Source organism: Mus caroli, unplaced genomic scaffold, assembly GCF_978045245.1.
Source record: "Mus caroli unplaced genomic scaffold, Mus_caroli_1 scaffold_5, whole genome shotgun sequence".
NCBI lineage: Eukaryota > Metazoa > Chordata > Mammalia > Rodentia > Muridae > Mus > Mus caroli.
Window position 1 is genome coordinate 26,981,580 of NW_028227260.1, and position 9,512 is coordinate 26,991,091.

Genomic DNA, 9,512 nt, shown 5'->3' on the forward strand with positions numbered 1-9,512 from the left:
TTCAGACACCAGATGGTTGTGAGTCACCATGTGGTTGCTGGGAATTGAACTCAGGACCTCTTCGGTGCTCTTAACCGCCGAGGCAACTCTCCAGCCCCTGATGAACCATTCTTATTGTAGGAGATGTATTCTATAGATTTGAAAGTAAAAGTCAGTAGGGATGTGTGTGTGTGTGTGTGTGTGTGTGTGTGAGAGAGAGAGAGAGAGACAGACAGAGAGACAGAGAGACAGAGAGACAGAGAGACAGAGAGAGACAGAGAGCCCAAAGAGCTATAATATATAACTAAAAAAATTAACTAAAAAAATCTGCTACTAAGAGAATGGTAAATTTATTACCTTACATCCATTTAGTGGAATGTAGGTCATTAATTAAATGTATAGTAATTAAACTTAAGGACCACTTGGGAGCTATTTCAAGGTAAAAATAAATTGTAGAAGGATATGTGATTTAGAAAGCCGAAATGAGCACTATATCTTTTTATGTGTGTACACATAGAAGTGTAAGGAAATAAATACATAAAAATATTTATTAGCTTTGAGAAATATCATTTGAGGAGGTAAAGGTTAAACTATGTGTTATTTCATACATACACTGTTTTTCATTTTAAAGATTACTGGGAGAGAGCGAGGACAACTGACAGAAGTCAGTTCTTTACAGCATTTCTTCACTCCCAGAACCATTCAGTATATGTACAGCAGAGGGAAAAAACCCTTTCTCCCCACTGATTAGAAAGTCTGTCACAGTGGAAGTTGGGTTCTTTGGAAAATATGTTGTGGAATTGAGGTCAAAGGCCAGGGCTGATGGTAGGGATTATATGACAAGAGGTTGTTCATCACACAGGGTGTGTATAACTTGAACTGAAACACGAACAAAGAATGGAGGTGCTTATGGGGCTCATAAACCCATTCTAAAGGCGTGTCTCCAAAAAGAAGTCCAAAATACTTAGGCAGTAGCTGCCACATTAGTGTACACATTTTCCCCAAGGTTGCTATTTGGAAGGACAACATTCAACCGCTTCAATGCAGTTCTAGTCCATTGATATAAAAAAATTATTCTGGTCTGTTGATATATATGTTAAGCACAAAAGGAAGCCTAATTAGATAGGCAGACAAGTTCTACAAAGTACAATATAATCTAACCCTGTATAATTATTATTGTCATTCAGCCTTTGAGGAAAATCACTGCAAGCTTTTCAGATGACTTTTACATTTCCTGTAAAAGCAGAGGTACCCTGTTGTCACTGCTGTGTCAGTGCACTGAACACACAAATAAAACTTGACCTCATATATAAGGCCCAATAGATACTGTGGTTTCTGTCTTCTGTTACCACCATTAAAATAGACTACTGGATCCTTAGTGTGTATTTACTATGAGCCAGGCATTATGAAAAGTGACAAAGGATCTAAGAGATTAAATAAACTCACCAAGAGATTAAATAATTTGCCTAAGGTCACATACACTGTTCGTGTAAGCTATATTAGTCTGAGCTAGAGATTGACACCAGTCTCATTCTACTGCCATTTGCTCTTAACTTCTCTATTATTTTTCCCTAAAGAGCCATAATATTTCCCTGCCTTCAACTCAGCCCCATTCCTGTATGGATCATACAAGCATTAGGTCTACCACATTTACTGATCAGATATTATATCTAAATATTGTACTCAGGATACAAACCAAAATAAAATGCCATTTCATTCCTAAGAGAAATACACTCTAGTATATTATATATGTAAGCAACCACAGGAACGTACATATTTTCTTATTTTTTATCCGTCATTCCATTTGCTTACATCTCAAATGATATCCCAGTTCCCAGTTACCCCTCCACAAACCCCCATCCCACATCCACCCTCTCCCTCTCTCCTTTGCCTCTATGAGGGTACTCCCCCACCCATCCATATTCTCCACCCCACTGCTTCAGCATCCCCCTATACTGGGGCATCAAACCTTCCCAGGACCAAGGGGCTCCCCTCCCATTGATGTCAGACAAGGCCATCCTCTGCTATATATGAATCTGGAGCAATGGGTCCCTCCAGGTACACTGCTTGGCTGGTGGTCTATTTCCTGGGAGCTACGGGGCAGGGGGTCAGCCCAGCCTATGTTGATCTTTCTATGGGGTTGCAATCCCCCTCCACCCATTATATACATTGTACTAGAATTATTTGAGAGCACATACAAGAAGCAATTAGCCCTATTTTTTTTTCAGGGAAAAGATAGTTTTAGGATTGTAGAAAGCTTGGTTGGAAAAAAGTTATCTCAACCCACCTCAGAATTAGATCACGAATAGTGACTTTGTTTTTTATTATTTTTTCTAGGACCTGGAAAATATAAGACCTAATAAAGCCTCTACAAGAGAAAAGGATGGTGAAACCCACATGAAAAACCCATCTTCCTTTAACACAGAAGGTGAACAACCTTTAAATTTACAAGTTTACGAGGATGTGATCATATGTTTGATCCTTTCCCTGATGTAATTAAAAACAAACGCCAGTGGGAGAAATTCAAAACCATCCCAGCATAGAAGCTGTTTGGATGCCAAGGGAACTGTGGGTCAGCTTTTTGTTATTAGCACAGAATTAATTCTACCAAACAAGTTGTTTCACTAGGATATATTCATATACGTATATGAAATATTCTTATCATATTTAGCACTATCCATCACTCATCCTTAACACTATTCTAATCTATCACCATCATATTTCTTCCTAGTTTCTATTCTGCTTTCCTTTCTTTTATGAGATTCTATATATGAAAAAAGTATGGGTTGCATCTGATCTATGGAAAAAGTTCTCTTTCAAAAAAGATCACCATCTTATTTGAAATTCATGGTGAGAAGGTGAACTAAATATATCTCTGAATTTATGTCCCTTTAAATCTAAATTTATACTACCATTTTTTAAGAAAGGGAGATTTTGAAGTTATAATTGATATTATTATGGCTGGGTTCTCTTTTTTTATGAAATAAAAAGATCCTGAGTCAAGTTAATGTATCATCTCGGAGTTTCATAATACAAGATGACCAGTAAGACAGCTGACAAGGCACAAATGTTCACTTAAAGCCAAAACAATCCTGATGTTTACTGTAGGTCTAAGCAGCAAAAGGGATCAGTTTCATTCCAGAGGTTAATGAGGAGGCCAAGATTATGCATGTGGGCTCATTAGGACTTGCCAGGTGTAGTGAGTACTGTTATGAAAAAGCAACCATGTATGAGGACACTAATGGAAAACTCCCCATTGCTGAAAAGTAATAAAAAACTAAAATTTAAATAAAAAAAGGGTGTGTTCCACCTCCAGTCCTCTCGCAGCACTCTTTCTACAGAATGGCGCCATCTTCAGCAAATCAAGAATAAGCACTGATTTGAAATCTGAGTTGTGTGGAGAACTTTTACTTTACTCAAGGTGTCAGGGGATTATTAACTTGACTGGATTTACCATCAGATTCCTGCAAGGTTTGGTCTGTTGTCCTCAAAAGGGAATGCAGGGAATGATCAATTCTCTGCTGCCTTATAAGAAAGCAGCCTCAAATTTTGTGACTTGTGACAACTATTTTATTTGACTCATTATTCTGTGGCCAGTCAAATGGTTCTTAAGACTAGTGGTGAGAGACACTTCACTGGTTGCCTCTTAACTAAACTGCATTCAGTTTATATGGTAAGGGCACCACAGACATTCGCTATTTGTGTAGCGCATATAAAGGCATCAGTGTCAACTGATGTAGTTATGACCTCCATTTGTTCATGCCTCACTGGGGAACAAGGGCTGTGTGTGAAATAAGCTACTTAGTGCTCAGTACTAAAGGAAGCACTAACTCTCAGCTCCTAAAATAGCTGCCTACTCTGTCATACAATGCCAGGAGTGAGTGATTTGTCATATTTGCACTCACATGATTCATCCTAGTTTTGAACTGGGTGCTTCTCCTGTCCTAAAGTAAGCAGAATGACCTTTGTTTTCTCACTTTTCTTACTTTAAAGAAACTATATTTTTCCTCAAAACGTTGTCTTTTTTTCCCTCTTGCCAAAAAAATTATAGCTCTAAACATTCTATTTCATAGGACATGGGAGGACATAGAAAGACTATTTTCTTGCAGATAAATTGTAATATTCTGATTTATTTTTTTTATTTTTCTCTACAGGAACTGGCATGAGTTGACAATTATAGAAATTAGCATTTTCATAATGCCTATTTGACTTAATACTGAAAGAACTGGCACAAACGAATTAAAGATGGAATTTCTCTCATGTCTGAAGTGATAGAACTATTTGAGAATTCTTTTGCATTCACATCTCCTCTTAAAGTAGTGACTATGGAGTGAAACACTGTATAACAAAATGTACTTTGAAAAGTATTAATTTGGGAGGAATTAATCAGGAAAGGCAAACTCTTTTGGAATTAACTAGATAGATAATATATTTACTTTACTGCTTTAAAATAGTGGGGAAAATGTAGAATTTTATACCCAAATTTGATATCAACTTTTATATTGTGAACAACTATTTTCTCAAAGTTGCTACAGATACTTGAGTTTTAAATGGAAAGGTGGACATGGTAGTGCATGATTGTATTTCCAGCACTGGGAAAGTAGAAGTAGGAGAATCTGGAACTCAAGGCATTCTCAGTTACATAGTAGACATAGGTCCTCCAGTGCTACAGGAGACTCTGTCTCAAATTTAAAATAAAAGAGAAAAGGAAAGAAAGAAAGAAAGAAAGAAAGAAAGAAAGAAAGAAAGAAAGAAAGAAAGAAAGAAAGAAAGAGGAAAGAAAAGAAAAGAAGAGGAAAAGAAAAGAAAAGAAAAGAAAAGAAAAGAAAAGAAAAGAAAAGAAAAGAAGAGGAAAAGAAAAGAAAAGAAAAGAAAAGAAAAGAAAAGAAAAGAAAAGAAAAGAAAAGAAAAGAAAAAAGAAAAGAGAGGGCATCATTCCAAAAGCATATTCAAAAAGTATAAAGTATTAAAAATGTAAAATCTGAGGCTATGAGCTATTGTCTAATTCTACTACAATGTGTGTTGTGCTATGATGGTGAACTTGTAAGTGGTTATTTGCTAAAGTGTCTAAGACATCTTCATTCACAATCCTGGGCTGTGGTGACTGTCCGCTGTGGCAATAGGTGTGGCTAGACCACATGGTTCTCTTTATTCAACAGGCTAGCAGATTTCTTCATTGGCATCTTTCACAAGACATCTATAGACAGTGAAATAGTAAATGCCTCAATGGACTAACTACATGTACTATAGTCCCAGTGGATCAAAGAAAGTCAAATAGAGGAAAACATAGGTTGTGTGGTAAAAGTGTCTTACAAGCACATGGATCAGAACTGGTGAACAAATGAAGGTCACAAGACACTGAGGTTAACTACAAAAATAAAAAGGACAATCATGGTGAGTGTATAAACTGAATAAATTTTATTCGAAGAGACTAGAAGGATTTTCTCCAGACTGCATCAGCCACTTACAAAGGAACTTAACCACTAAAGAAATAAAACTGGATTAATATCACATATGCAGCCATCAGTTTCACACATGAGCTTGCAGAGGACATTTCTCCCATGTGACTTGTTCACTCTGTCTCTACCTATGGAGAACTCTACGAAAGACATTTTCTGTACAGATAATACAGAAAGGCTGAAGAATTTTACCCACAGCAACTTCTCTAAATGATGTTGAGAACCCTTAATTTGGAGAGAAAACAAAATTAATTTTTAGCCCTAAATATACAAAAGAAAGAATTTGGCCATCAAATGTAAATTCTAGTTGTGTAAACTGTGGAAACTCAAGTCTCGCCAAATTTGTATCCAGTTACATAAATGAAGAACAGTTACCATTTCTTCTAATTTCATCCCCTAGAGATTCTTGAAATAGCTGGACATTTTCTACAAGTTCTAACTTGACCTCTTTACCTAAGCCATTCCTATATCCTTGTGCAATTTGGTATCTGATACAACCAGATATGTTGTCCAAATTGTGCCCCTCGGCAACTCGATGGTGTATTTTCATGTGAAGGAAAGATGTTTTAAGCCCTTACTGGGAATTCCAGGGATCCTGTTCCTTTGCTATTTGAAGTTTTCACTGAAATGCTGACAACACTGATGTATACAAACAGGAAGACAAAGGAACAGTTGGACAACTATATAATCTGTCATATTATATTATGGACAAGCTTAACCCCCAAATAAGCCACTTGGGACAATTGTCAAAGGCACGTGTTTTTGTTTATTTGTTTTCTTGATTTTTATTTTTGCTTTTTTGGTTTGTGTGTGTGTGTGTGTGTGTGTGTGTGTGTGTGTGTGTGTTTTCCAGAAAAAGTGTCAGCAGTCTTGGTCACTCATTCTTCCCTGGAAATCATTCCGAAGAGGATCTGAGAGCCTTCTTTCCATATACTGGAACCGCACAGCACATTATTCACTGAAGAGATGAGCTGCCTGCATTGTATCCATTGACAGTTATTCCCCAGACAGATCATCAAAATGCAGCTGTTGGGATAATCATGGGAAATGGATTCACACACATGTAAGATGGTCATCTTCAGATGAGATGCCTTGCCATGGAGGCAGAGCTTGTTTGTGAGTAAGCAGGGGTCCTTATTTGAAGAAAACTCCCCAACTGTTGGCTTGACAAATGCTCCCAAGCACAATGGGAGTAGTAGAAAGGAAACTAGTTCAAACATAATACCACACAGAGCATCCTTGAGAGATGAGGCAGTCCTACCAACTGCCAATTTATTCTCTAAGACAGTAGGTGTTTTCTTGTCATTATTAGGAGCAATTTTTCCCTTTTCTCCAATTTTGATGTAAATGAGAAAGATAAATAGGTCCTGTTAAAACCTAAGGCATTTAGGTCTACCATGTAGTTTCCAAACTGTTTCTATGTCCTTTGCTATAATCTTAAGAGCACTACTCATTGGGGGGGGGGGGCGGGAGGGGCTAGAGGGAAACATTCATTTAACTGTGCTTTTTGGACATTCCCTTTTTTTTTTTTTTTTTTTTTTTTGGTTTTTCAAGACAGGGTTTCTCTGTAGCCCTGGCTGTCCTGGAACTCACTTTGTAGACCAGGCTGGCCTCGAACTCAGAAATCCCCCTGCTTCTGCCTCCCAAGCACTGGGATTAAAGGCATAGACCACCATGCCTGGAGGACATTCACATTTTATAGTCATTAGTAAAGTAGCTGAGCCATTTTTTTCAAATGCAACTGATCCTGGTTGTTTGGGGCAGTTATGAAGTGAAATAGCTCCACTCATACATTGAACCCCATTAGGAATATGGTCTTCGGTCTACTTCTTTTGTGAAGAAGGTCATTGGCTGATATTCTGTTTATATTTTTGTCAAATTGTCACAAACTGGAGTCATTTGGGAAGAAGAAACATCATTTAAGGAACTTCCTCCATCAAACTGTCCTGTGGGGCATTTTTGATGAATGATTGATGTAGGAGGGCCAATCCTGTGCATGGTACTAGATTGTATAACAAAGCAAACTGAGCAATCCATAGAGAACAAGCCAGTAGGCAGTTTTCCTCTATGGTCTCTGTTTCAGTTACTGTCTCTGGGTTTCTAATTTCAGTTCTTACCTTGACTTCCCATGATAATGGACTCTATGTTGTAAGATAAATAAGCCCTTTCTTCCTCAGGTTGATTTAGATCAGTGTTTATCACAGTAACAGAGAAACAAACTAAAACAGAAATTAGTACCCCAGTAGCTGTAATATGCCTAACTATGTTTATTTGGGGAAGGACTGTGGAAGGGTTTTGGAGCTTTGGACTATAAAAGTGAATAATTTTTCAATTGTCCATAGGTGAGAAAGACATTTGGGGGAAACTATGTGTATAGATCACTCAAAATAGGCAGTGTATGAAACTTGAAACAGGACATATATGAAGATACTTGTGTCTAATGTAATGTTCATCAAAGGGTAGCTTTAGCAGAGTAGAAATTCAATAATGAAGTAAACAGGATGGGTCATTCTGTAAAGAGTTAATCTCGGTCAAGTCTGCATCCGCCTGCGAGCACCTCCATCTCAGGTTCATACCTGTCACCATTTGGCCATAGATGACAATATATCACTGCGCTCCTCCTCTGACAACTGTTCCTGCATGTGCAAAGGCAGCTTCGCAGCCGATGCTCCCTGGGCCGTCATCCCCTCCATCGTGGGCTTCTCTGGGCACTAGGATATGATGGTGGGTACGGGTCAGAAGGACTCCTACGTGGGCGATGAGGCCCAGAGCAAGAGAGGCATCCCGACCCTGAAGTACCCCATTGAACACTGTACTGTCACCAACTGGGATGATATGGAGAAGATCTGGCACCACACCTTCTACAATGAACTGCGTGTGGCCCCGAGGAGCACCCTGTGCTGCTCACCAAGGCCCCTGAACCCTCAGACCAACCGTGAGACCTTTAACACCCCAGCCACGTACGTAGCCATCCAGGCTGTGCTGTCTCTGTATGTCTCTGATCCTACTACTGGCATTGCAATGGACTCTGGAGACAGGGTCACCCACACTGTGCCTATCTGTGAGGGCTACACTCTCCCTCATGCCATCCTGTGTCTGGACCTGGCTGGTCTGGACCTAACAGACTACCTCAAGAAGATCCTGACAGAGCGTGGCTACAGCTTTACCACCACAGCTGAGAGGGAAATTGTGTGTGACATCAAAGAGAAGCTGTGCTATGTTGCAGGAGATGGCCACTGCCGCATCCTCTTCCTCCCTCGAGAAGAACTATGAGTTCCCTGACCTCCAGGTCATCACTATTGGCAAAGAGCAGTTCTGCTGCCCCGAGGCTCTTCTCCAGTCTTCCTTCTCGGGTATGGAATCCTGTGGTATCCATGAAACTACATTCCATTCCATCAAGAAGTGTGATGTTGACATCCATAAAGACCTCTATGACAACACAGTGCTATCTGGTGGCACCACCATGTAATGTACTCAGACATTGCTGACCTGATGCAGGAGATCACTGCTCTGTCCCCTAGCACCATGAAGATCAAGATCATTGCTCCTTCTGAGCGCAAGTACTCTGTGTGGATCAGTGCCTCCATCCTGGCCTCACTGACCACCTTTTAGCAGATGTGGGTCAACAAGCAGGAGTACGATGAGTCCGGTCACTCCATCATGCACCACAAATGCTTCTAGGTGGACGGTTATTGAGCTGCATTTTATACCCTTTCTTTGACAAAATCTAACTTTCACAGAAAAAATAAAAACAAAATCAGAAACAAAAAAAAAGATAACATTGACATGACTTTATTTGTTTTTTTTTTTTATGTTGTTTAGTTTTGGTGCTTTTGACTCAAGATTTAAAAACTGGAACAGTGAAGGCAACAACCAGTGAAGGCGACAGCAGTCGGTTGGAGCAAACATCCCCCAAAGTTCTACAATGTGGCTGAGGACTTGGATTGTACATTGTTTTTTGGTTTTGTTTTTTTTTTTAATTTTTAATACTTTTATTACATATTTTACTCAATTACATTTCCAATGCTATCCCAAAAGTCCCCCATAGCGCCCCCTACTTCCCTACCCACCCAT

The 9,512-nt window shown here is 39.1% G+C and overlaps 1 pseudogene; it reads left to right on the forward strand.

The window, feature by feature from the left end:
• Positions 1 to 8,020: 8,020 nt before the first annotated feature.
• Positions 8,021 to 9,119, forward strand: LOC110287450 (actin, cytoplasmic 2 pseudogene; annotated as a pseudogene).
• The last annotated feature ends 393 nt before the right edge of the window (positions 9,120 to 9,512 follow it).